Genomic DNA, 7390 nt, shown 5'->3' with positions numbered 1-7390 from the left:
CCTGAAACCCCCTCCCACCTCCCTCCCCATTCCATCTCTCTGGGTCATCCCAGTGCACCAGCCCCGAGCACCCTGTCTCATGCATCCGACCTGGACTGGTGATTCTTTTCACATACGATAATATACATATTTCAATGACATTCTCCCAATCATCCCACCTTCACCCTCTCCCACAGAGTCCAAAAGACTGTTCTATACATCTGTGTCTCTTTTGCTCTCTCGCATACAGGGTTATCATTACCACCTTTCTAAATTCCATATATATGGGTTAGTATACTGTATTGGTGTTTTTCTTTCTGGCTTACTTCACTCTGTATAATTGGCTCCAGTTTCATCCACCTCATTAGAACTGATTCAGATGTATTCTTTTTAATAGCAGAGTAATATTCCATTGTGTATATGTACCATAGCTTTCTTATCCATTCATCTGCTGATGGACATCTAGGTTGCTTCCATGTCCTGGCTATTATAAACAGTGCTGTGATGAACATTGAGGTACATGTGTCTCTTTCAATTCTGGTCTCCTCAGTGTGTATGCCCAGCAGTGGGATTGCTGAGTCATATAGCAGTTCTATTTGCAATTTTTTAAGGAATCTCCACACTCTTCTCCATAGTGGCTGTACTAGTTTGCATTCCCACCAACAGTGTAAGAGGGTTCCCTTTTCTCCACACCCTCTCCAGCATTTATTGCTTGTAGACTTTTGGATCGCAGCCATTCTGACTGGTGTGAAGTGGTACCTCATTGTGGTCTTGATTTGCATTTCTCTGATAATGAGTGATGTTGAGCATCTTTTCATGTGTTTGTTAGCCATCTGTATGTCTTCTTCGGAGGAATGTCTGTTTGGTTTTTTGGCCCATTTTTTGATCGGGTAGTTTATTTTTCTGGAATTGAGCTGCAGGAGTTGCTTGTATATTTTTGAGATTAATTCTTTGTCAGTTGCTTCATTGGCTATTATTTTCTCCCATTCTGAAGGCTGTCTTTTCACCTTGCTTATAGTTTCCTTCATTGTGCAGAAGCTTTTAATTTTAATTAGGTCCCATTTGTTTATTTTTACTTTTATTTCCAGAATTCTGGGAGGTGGGTCATAGAGGATCCTGCTGTGATTTATGTGGGAGAGTGTTTTGCCTATGTTTTCCTCTAAGAGTTTTATAGTTTCTGGTCTTATGTTTAGATCTTTAAGCGATTTTGAGTTTATTTTTGTGTATGGTGTTAGAAAGTGTTCTAGTTTCATTCCTTTACAAGTGGTTGACCAGTTTTCCCAGCACCACTTGTTAAAGAGATTGTCTTTTTTGGGTGCCTGATGTCCTCTGCCGGCATTCAGAAGTTGTTTTGTGGAATTTACTAAGTGCTTCAATGTTCTTTTGATGAATTTGTTGGGGAGAAAGTGGTCTCCCTGTCCTAATCCTCAGCCATCTTAGGACCGCCTCCTCTGTATTTTCTTATATTGTTTCTATTACTGAATGTGTGTCTTGTCTCCTTGGCTGGAATAGTGGCTGTGTGAGCATGAAAACTATCTCCTTCTGCTCTCACAATGCAAAGCACATAGATGATTCCTTCCCTTATTTTACCATTTTTCACTCATTAGAGTCAATTTAAAGTTGCAAAGATACTTTTTGCTTTTAGAATTGCCTTTTTATCTGTTGTCTTTGTTCTCCTCGACAGAGGAAGGACGTCTATGGAAAGACTGCTATGGCAACTCCACCCAAATGTTTGATTCTCTCCGCAGATTGGAGGCTAATAGGAAGCCAGTATTCTCTAATTCCAGGCCAAAAGTGATCCGAAAAGTAAGAGTCAGGGAAAGGCAAGAAACGAGCCCCCTAATTTAATCCTGGGTTATCCTGACAAAGACAAAGACCACTTTCTTCAAATGATTTTCTCCTGGTTTCAGTGGCTGCTGTTTCCCAACTTTAACAAAGTGAGGAGAGGAACTTAATTGGGAAAATGCTTTTTAAAATTATTATGCTTAAAATGCATGTAGAGAATACATGAGGGAAAAGGCATGCAAGGAAGCACACTACTACTTCACTTTTTCTATCTGCATCGTCAACGCAAGAGGCTGTCAGTGCTCCCTCAGCTCCCAGTGGAGCTTAGTGATTGCACACTTCAGGGGGCCCACGCCTCCCTGTGGAACTGGTGAAAAAGTGGTATTTAGTTCCACACACTTGGCCCCGTACATACGCACACAGAATCAGTCTCCTTAGCCCTGTCTTTCCCTGTCCTTGTTCATACAAATTCCTATCTGATGTCATCAGTGATTATTTGCCAGGTCCATCTCAGAGGACTGACCCTTGGGTTCCAGCCTTGCTGGTGAGGTATTTTAGTTGTTTACTGGCATAACAGGTATGCTGGAGGGACCACGAATCACCTGTGATTTTCCACACTCATTACACCAAACTTTCAATGGCATTAAATTCAGTTTTTACATAGGTGGAGTCTCTCCCTGTGAAGAAAAAAAAAAAGGCTGCGAATGCAATGCTTTCAAACGAAAGTAGTGATTAGTATTTGACTGTCATCCACTTTGTTTTGCTGCCTGGATTACTCAGCTGGAATTTCTGGTACTGCAGAAAACCAGTTGAGAAAATAATAGTCCTTTACGAGCAATTTTCGGTTTTCTAAACTTTTTGCAATCTTCTGCTTTAATTTGTTTTCCATTAGTATATGCTCAAATGTAGTGAAAAGAAAGACTACTGAGCTGTGAGTGAGAGACGGAGATTATTCCAGTTCTGGATTCTCTCACATTGAGATCATGGTCAGGCCGTTTTCCCTCTGTGCGCCTCAGTTTCCTCACTTGTCAAAAGACAGACTTGGATGAGATCATCTTTAAGGGTCCCTCCAGCTTTGATATGTTGCAATTCTGATCAAATATGGTATTTTCATGGATTTTTTTAAGATTCAAAACCAAGTTCCTAACACTGGCATTAGCAGGTTTATTTTAAAATCTTTTTTTTCCTCAATAATAAGCCTCAGAGGTGGGATTTCAAAATTAGAATTTCCCACGGATTGCAGCCATAATGACAGAACCATCACAGGAGTAGTATTAGAGTTAATATTCTTATCTGTAGATGTCTGGAGAAGCAAATAATGTTTGAAGATCGTTTTGCTCTTTCTTTGTGTGTTCTTATCCAGATGTGACTGTATAATGAGTGGATCTTAGTGCTAAGAAAAGTGGCAATGTAATGAGCAAAGGAAAATAAAGCCCCCTCTTTTTATCTTTGCCCCAACCTGTCTTTGTGATTGTGTTTTCAGTGAAATCACCGGTTTTGCTGCCTGGAGAGATCGGGTATGTTCCAGCGCTCATTCACTGCTAATAGGGGCTGCTAATAGTGTTCCCGTCTCCTGTCAGGGCTGTCACGGTTGATTTTTTTATATTTCTGTGAGTTCCATCAAGTTTAACAGCTGAAAATCAAGCTCATTAAGAAACTCCCTAAGTATTTCAGAGGGAGCTGCTTTTCCAAGGCTGGACTTGGGCACAGAATCTGGTGAAAAGGAATCTAGGTATGAATCCAATAAGAACCAGGGACTTTATTCTCAGAACTTTGAGGGGAAAGAGGGATCTGATGCCCCTCAACGGGATGCTCCAAATGATGGCTTTTGTGTTTAATTTGGCAAAATTGCCCAATGACCTCGAGTAGTCCAGTAACGTCCATGTAGCTACTGAATATATCTGCATGTGCCTGAAAGCAGCTCTATCACTTGGTGCACTTGTGTCCTAGGGGCCCTGTCATGAATCACCACAAACAGTGGCTTACAGCAGCATAAACTTATGGTCACGGGGCTGTAAGCCAGAAGGCTGAAATGGAGGTATCAACAGGGGTGATCCCTTTTGGAGGCTCCAAGGTAGAATCCATTCCTTGCTTCCAGTGACTGTGGATGCTGCATGGTATCCTTAGCTTGTGGCTTGCAGGACTTGAATCCCTGTCTCTGTCTTTTTTGTTTGTTTGTTTTTAAATTATTTATTTTGGGGGTTATTTATATGTCCATTTTATTGGGCCACAGAGTGCCCAGATATTTGGTTAAACATTAATTCTGGGTGTGTCTGTGAGAGTGTTTCTGAATGAGATTAACATTTGAATTAGCAGACTGAGTAAAGCAGATTACCCTCCCTAACATGAATGGGGCCCATCTAATCAGTTAAAGGTTTGAATAGAAAAAAAGGCTGACTCTCCTGCAAATAAGAGACAATTCATCCTGCCTGACTGCCTTTGAACTGGGACATTGGATTTTTCCTCCTGACTTTGGACTCATGGAAGCATTAGCTCTTTCTGGGTCTTAAGCCTGTTAGTTTTCAGACTGGAACTACACTACCAGCTCCCTTGGCTCTCCAGCTTGCTGACCACAGACTGTGGGACTTCTCAGCCTCCATGGTTACATGAACTAATTCCTTATAATAAATCTCTTTATGTCTCCTCTTGGTTCTGCTTCTCTGGAGACCCCTGAATAATATTTTGTATGCATTCTTATAATGACTGTGCAATCCCTCATTCTCTCTACGTTTCTCAACATTCTTTCATAACCAATGGGACAAGATATGGAAGAAATTATCAAGTGTGAGAGGCTAGGTATGCAATTCTTGGTAATTTTCAAAGTATACATTTTCATTCTTGTTTACTTGAGACTAATGACACAACAGCCAATGTTAAACTTTGTTTAAATCTATATTATCTAGTATTTCTCCTTTCTTTCAGCTCTGATGAACTTTTAGATTAGTAATCACCTTCTCATTTTTGAAACATTCTCTTGCACTTTTCTTTTAGAACACTAAGTTATACTGAAAAGCATAACTAAGTTATACTTCTGAGACCGCTTTTTCATTTACTGTTTTTGTGGACTATCTCTCAAATCTTTCTCTTTTTCTCAGTCCTGTTTCTATAACTCTATCTCAAGCCCTGATCTCCTTATGCCTGGCAAACTTTAATAGCCTGCTTGACTCCATGGCTCCCAGCTGGTCTTTCTCTGTGATTCTGTCATGCATTGGCATTCTAATGATCTTGCATCTTGGCAAGACTGTGATTTTAGAATTTTGGGGGCTCAAGCAAGTAACAGAGACTGCCTAAGTTAGGGAGGTCAGGAAAGGAGTGCAGAACACACATCAGCTTCAGTTGGGTGGAAATAGCCATCAGTCCTCAGGTGGATTGTCTGGCTGAAATGTAGTGGCTTAGGATATGAGTGGGGGTCCAGTACCCAGGCTGCAACTTATCAAGGATGTGACTAGCATGCAGGCCTCCTGGCGACTCCCTATAATGGGAGGTTCGTTGCTTCTAACACCCAGGTTGCAGTTTTTATCAGAGAACCCTCTACTTATTAGTAGAATCTGCATGGGGAATCCTCATATGTTCCCTGTGTTCACCTTTCTTTGATGGTAGCATTAAGGGGAAATATGGGGAGAGGAGGGTATGGCAATTATTGCTCTAACTGACTAGCACTTTCCTTTTCCATATTCTCCAGTTTCTCTCCCTTCCCCAGCTCTCCAGCCACCTTCAATTCTCTTTGGCACCAAGCAAGATTCCAATCCATTTTCATGGTTCCCTGAGGAGTGTCCGTTTTATTACATGACACTAGTCCCATGGCTGCCTGGTCTGGGCACTTGAATCAAGTTGGCCATTGAGTCCTTTCTACAGAGTTTCTGTATTTAAGATCAGAGAGTAGTTCAGTTATCCCTCTTCTGGGTAGCTGGCTTTGTTAAAATGTGATGCTCTGGAGTCACTGGGGATAGTAGTGAGAGGAAAGAATGAAGTCATGCTGCAGATAGGAGTAGAGAGAGGGGACATGCAGATGAAAGGCTAATCCTATGGCTCAAGTTCAGTTGTTTCTAAGGCCCAGGGGGATTCCTGGCCTTTATTCCCTGAGAGAGTGATGATGATAGTTCACATGTACATCATGCTCCAAGCACTAGAAGTAATTTATTTGAGCCTTATAAAAACCCTGTGAGGAAGATGAGGAAGATCCCCATTTTACAGATGAAGAAATTAAGGCATGGGGAAATTGGATAGATTTTTAAAATTTTTTATTGGAATACAGTTGCTTTGCAATGTTGTGTTAGTTTCTGCTGTACAGCAGTGAATCAGCCATACGTATAACTATGCAGATCGTTTTCAGATTTCCTTCCCATTCACGTCACCACAGAGCACTAAGTAGAGTTCCCTGAGCTATATAGTTTTTCATTAGTTATCTATTTTGTATATAGTATCAATAATGTATATATGTCCATCTCAGTCTCCCAATTCATCCCATCCTCCCTTCCCTCCCTTGGTGTCCATATGTTTGTTCTCTACGTCTATTTCTGCTTTGCAAGTAAGATCATCTATACAGTTTTTCTAGATTCCACATATATCTGTTAATATTTGTTTTTAGTAGATTCAATAGCTTGCCCAAGGTCACGAAGTTAGGACTTGTACCCTTGCAGTCAGATTCCATGCTCTTGATATTATAACATAAATCCTTGTAGCATTTCTCTAAATCTCCTTTGCCTAAGCCAGTTCAAGTGCCTTACAGTCACCCCCAAGCAAGATAAAGAGGCTGATGGACACGATTACCTTTTTCTACAACCAATTTTAAAAGTTTAATTCTCTCTGGCTCTCACTTTTGCTGCCTCCCTTCTCCTTTTCTCTTTTCATTTCTTCCTTCCTTCTCTCTAGTTTACTTTGTACCTTTTGCAAGCTCATTTATTGACCATTCCCCTATCTTCTTGATTATTCTCAGCAGCAGCAGGCAATAGTATTGTCAGCTTTCTATCTTTAAAAATCCTCTCTTGACTTGAATTTTCCCTTCAGTTTCAGCCCCATCTTTTCATTCTTTCCTAAACCCCCTTCAGTCAGGCTTTTGTACCCATGCCTATTGAAACTGCAAGGTCACTGGTGCCCTTCCCATTGCTAGATCCAGTGGTCAGTTCTCATATTACTCGACTCCTCAGCAGTGTTTTGAAGCATTCACTCTTTCTTCATTCATATGCTTTCTTCACTTGGCTTCTAGGGTGCTACACTCTCTTGGTTTTCAATGCTCCTTTTCAGTATCACTTGCTGACTTTTTTTTATATTCCTGACCTTTTAACCTTAGAGTTCTCTTGGGCTTGGTCATTTCATTGGTGATCTCATTTAATTTCAAGACTTTAAATGCCATCTAAAAGCTGGTGACAATTTCGATTGTATATCCTCATCTTGAACTTCTTGTGACCTTCAGGTTCCTTTGTCCAGCTGCCTTCTTGAGATCTCTACCTTAAAGAGAGAAAGGCATCTCAAAGTAAACGCATCCAAATCTGATCTTCCTTTTCAAATCTACTCCTCCACAATCTCCCTCGTTGCAGTAAATTCCAGTTGCTTACCCCAAGGAGCTTAATTCCTTATTCCTCTCTTTCCGTTATGTCCTATATTCATTTATTTTATATCTTTAAAA

This window comes from Capra hircus, assembly GCF_001704415.2.
Source record: "Capra hircus breed San Clemente chromosome X unlocalized genomic scaffold, ASM170441v1, whole genome shotgun sequence".
NCBI lineage: Eukaryota > Metazoa > Chordata > Mammalia > Artiodactyla > Bovidae > Capra > Capra hircus.
This window is presented reverse-complemented; position numbering follows the sequence as displayed.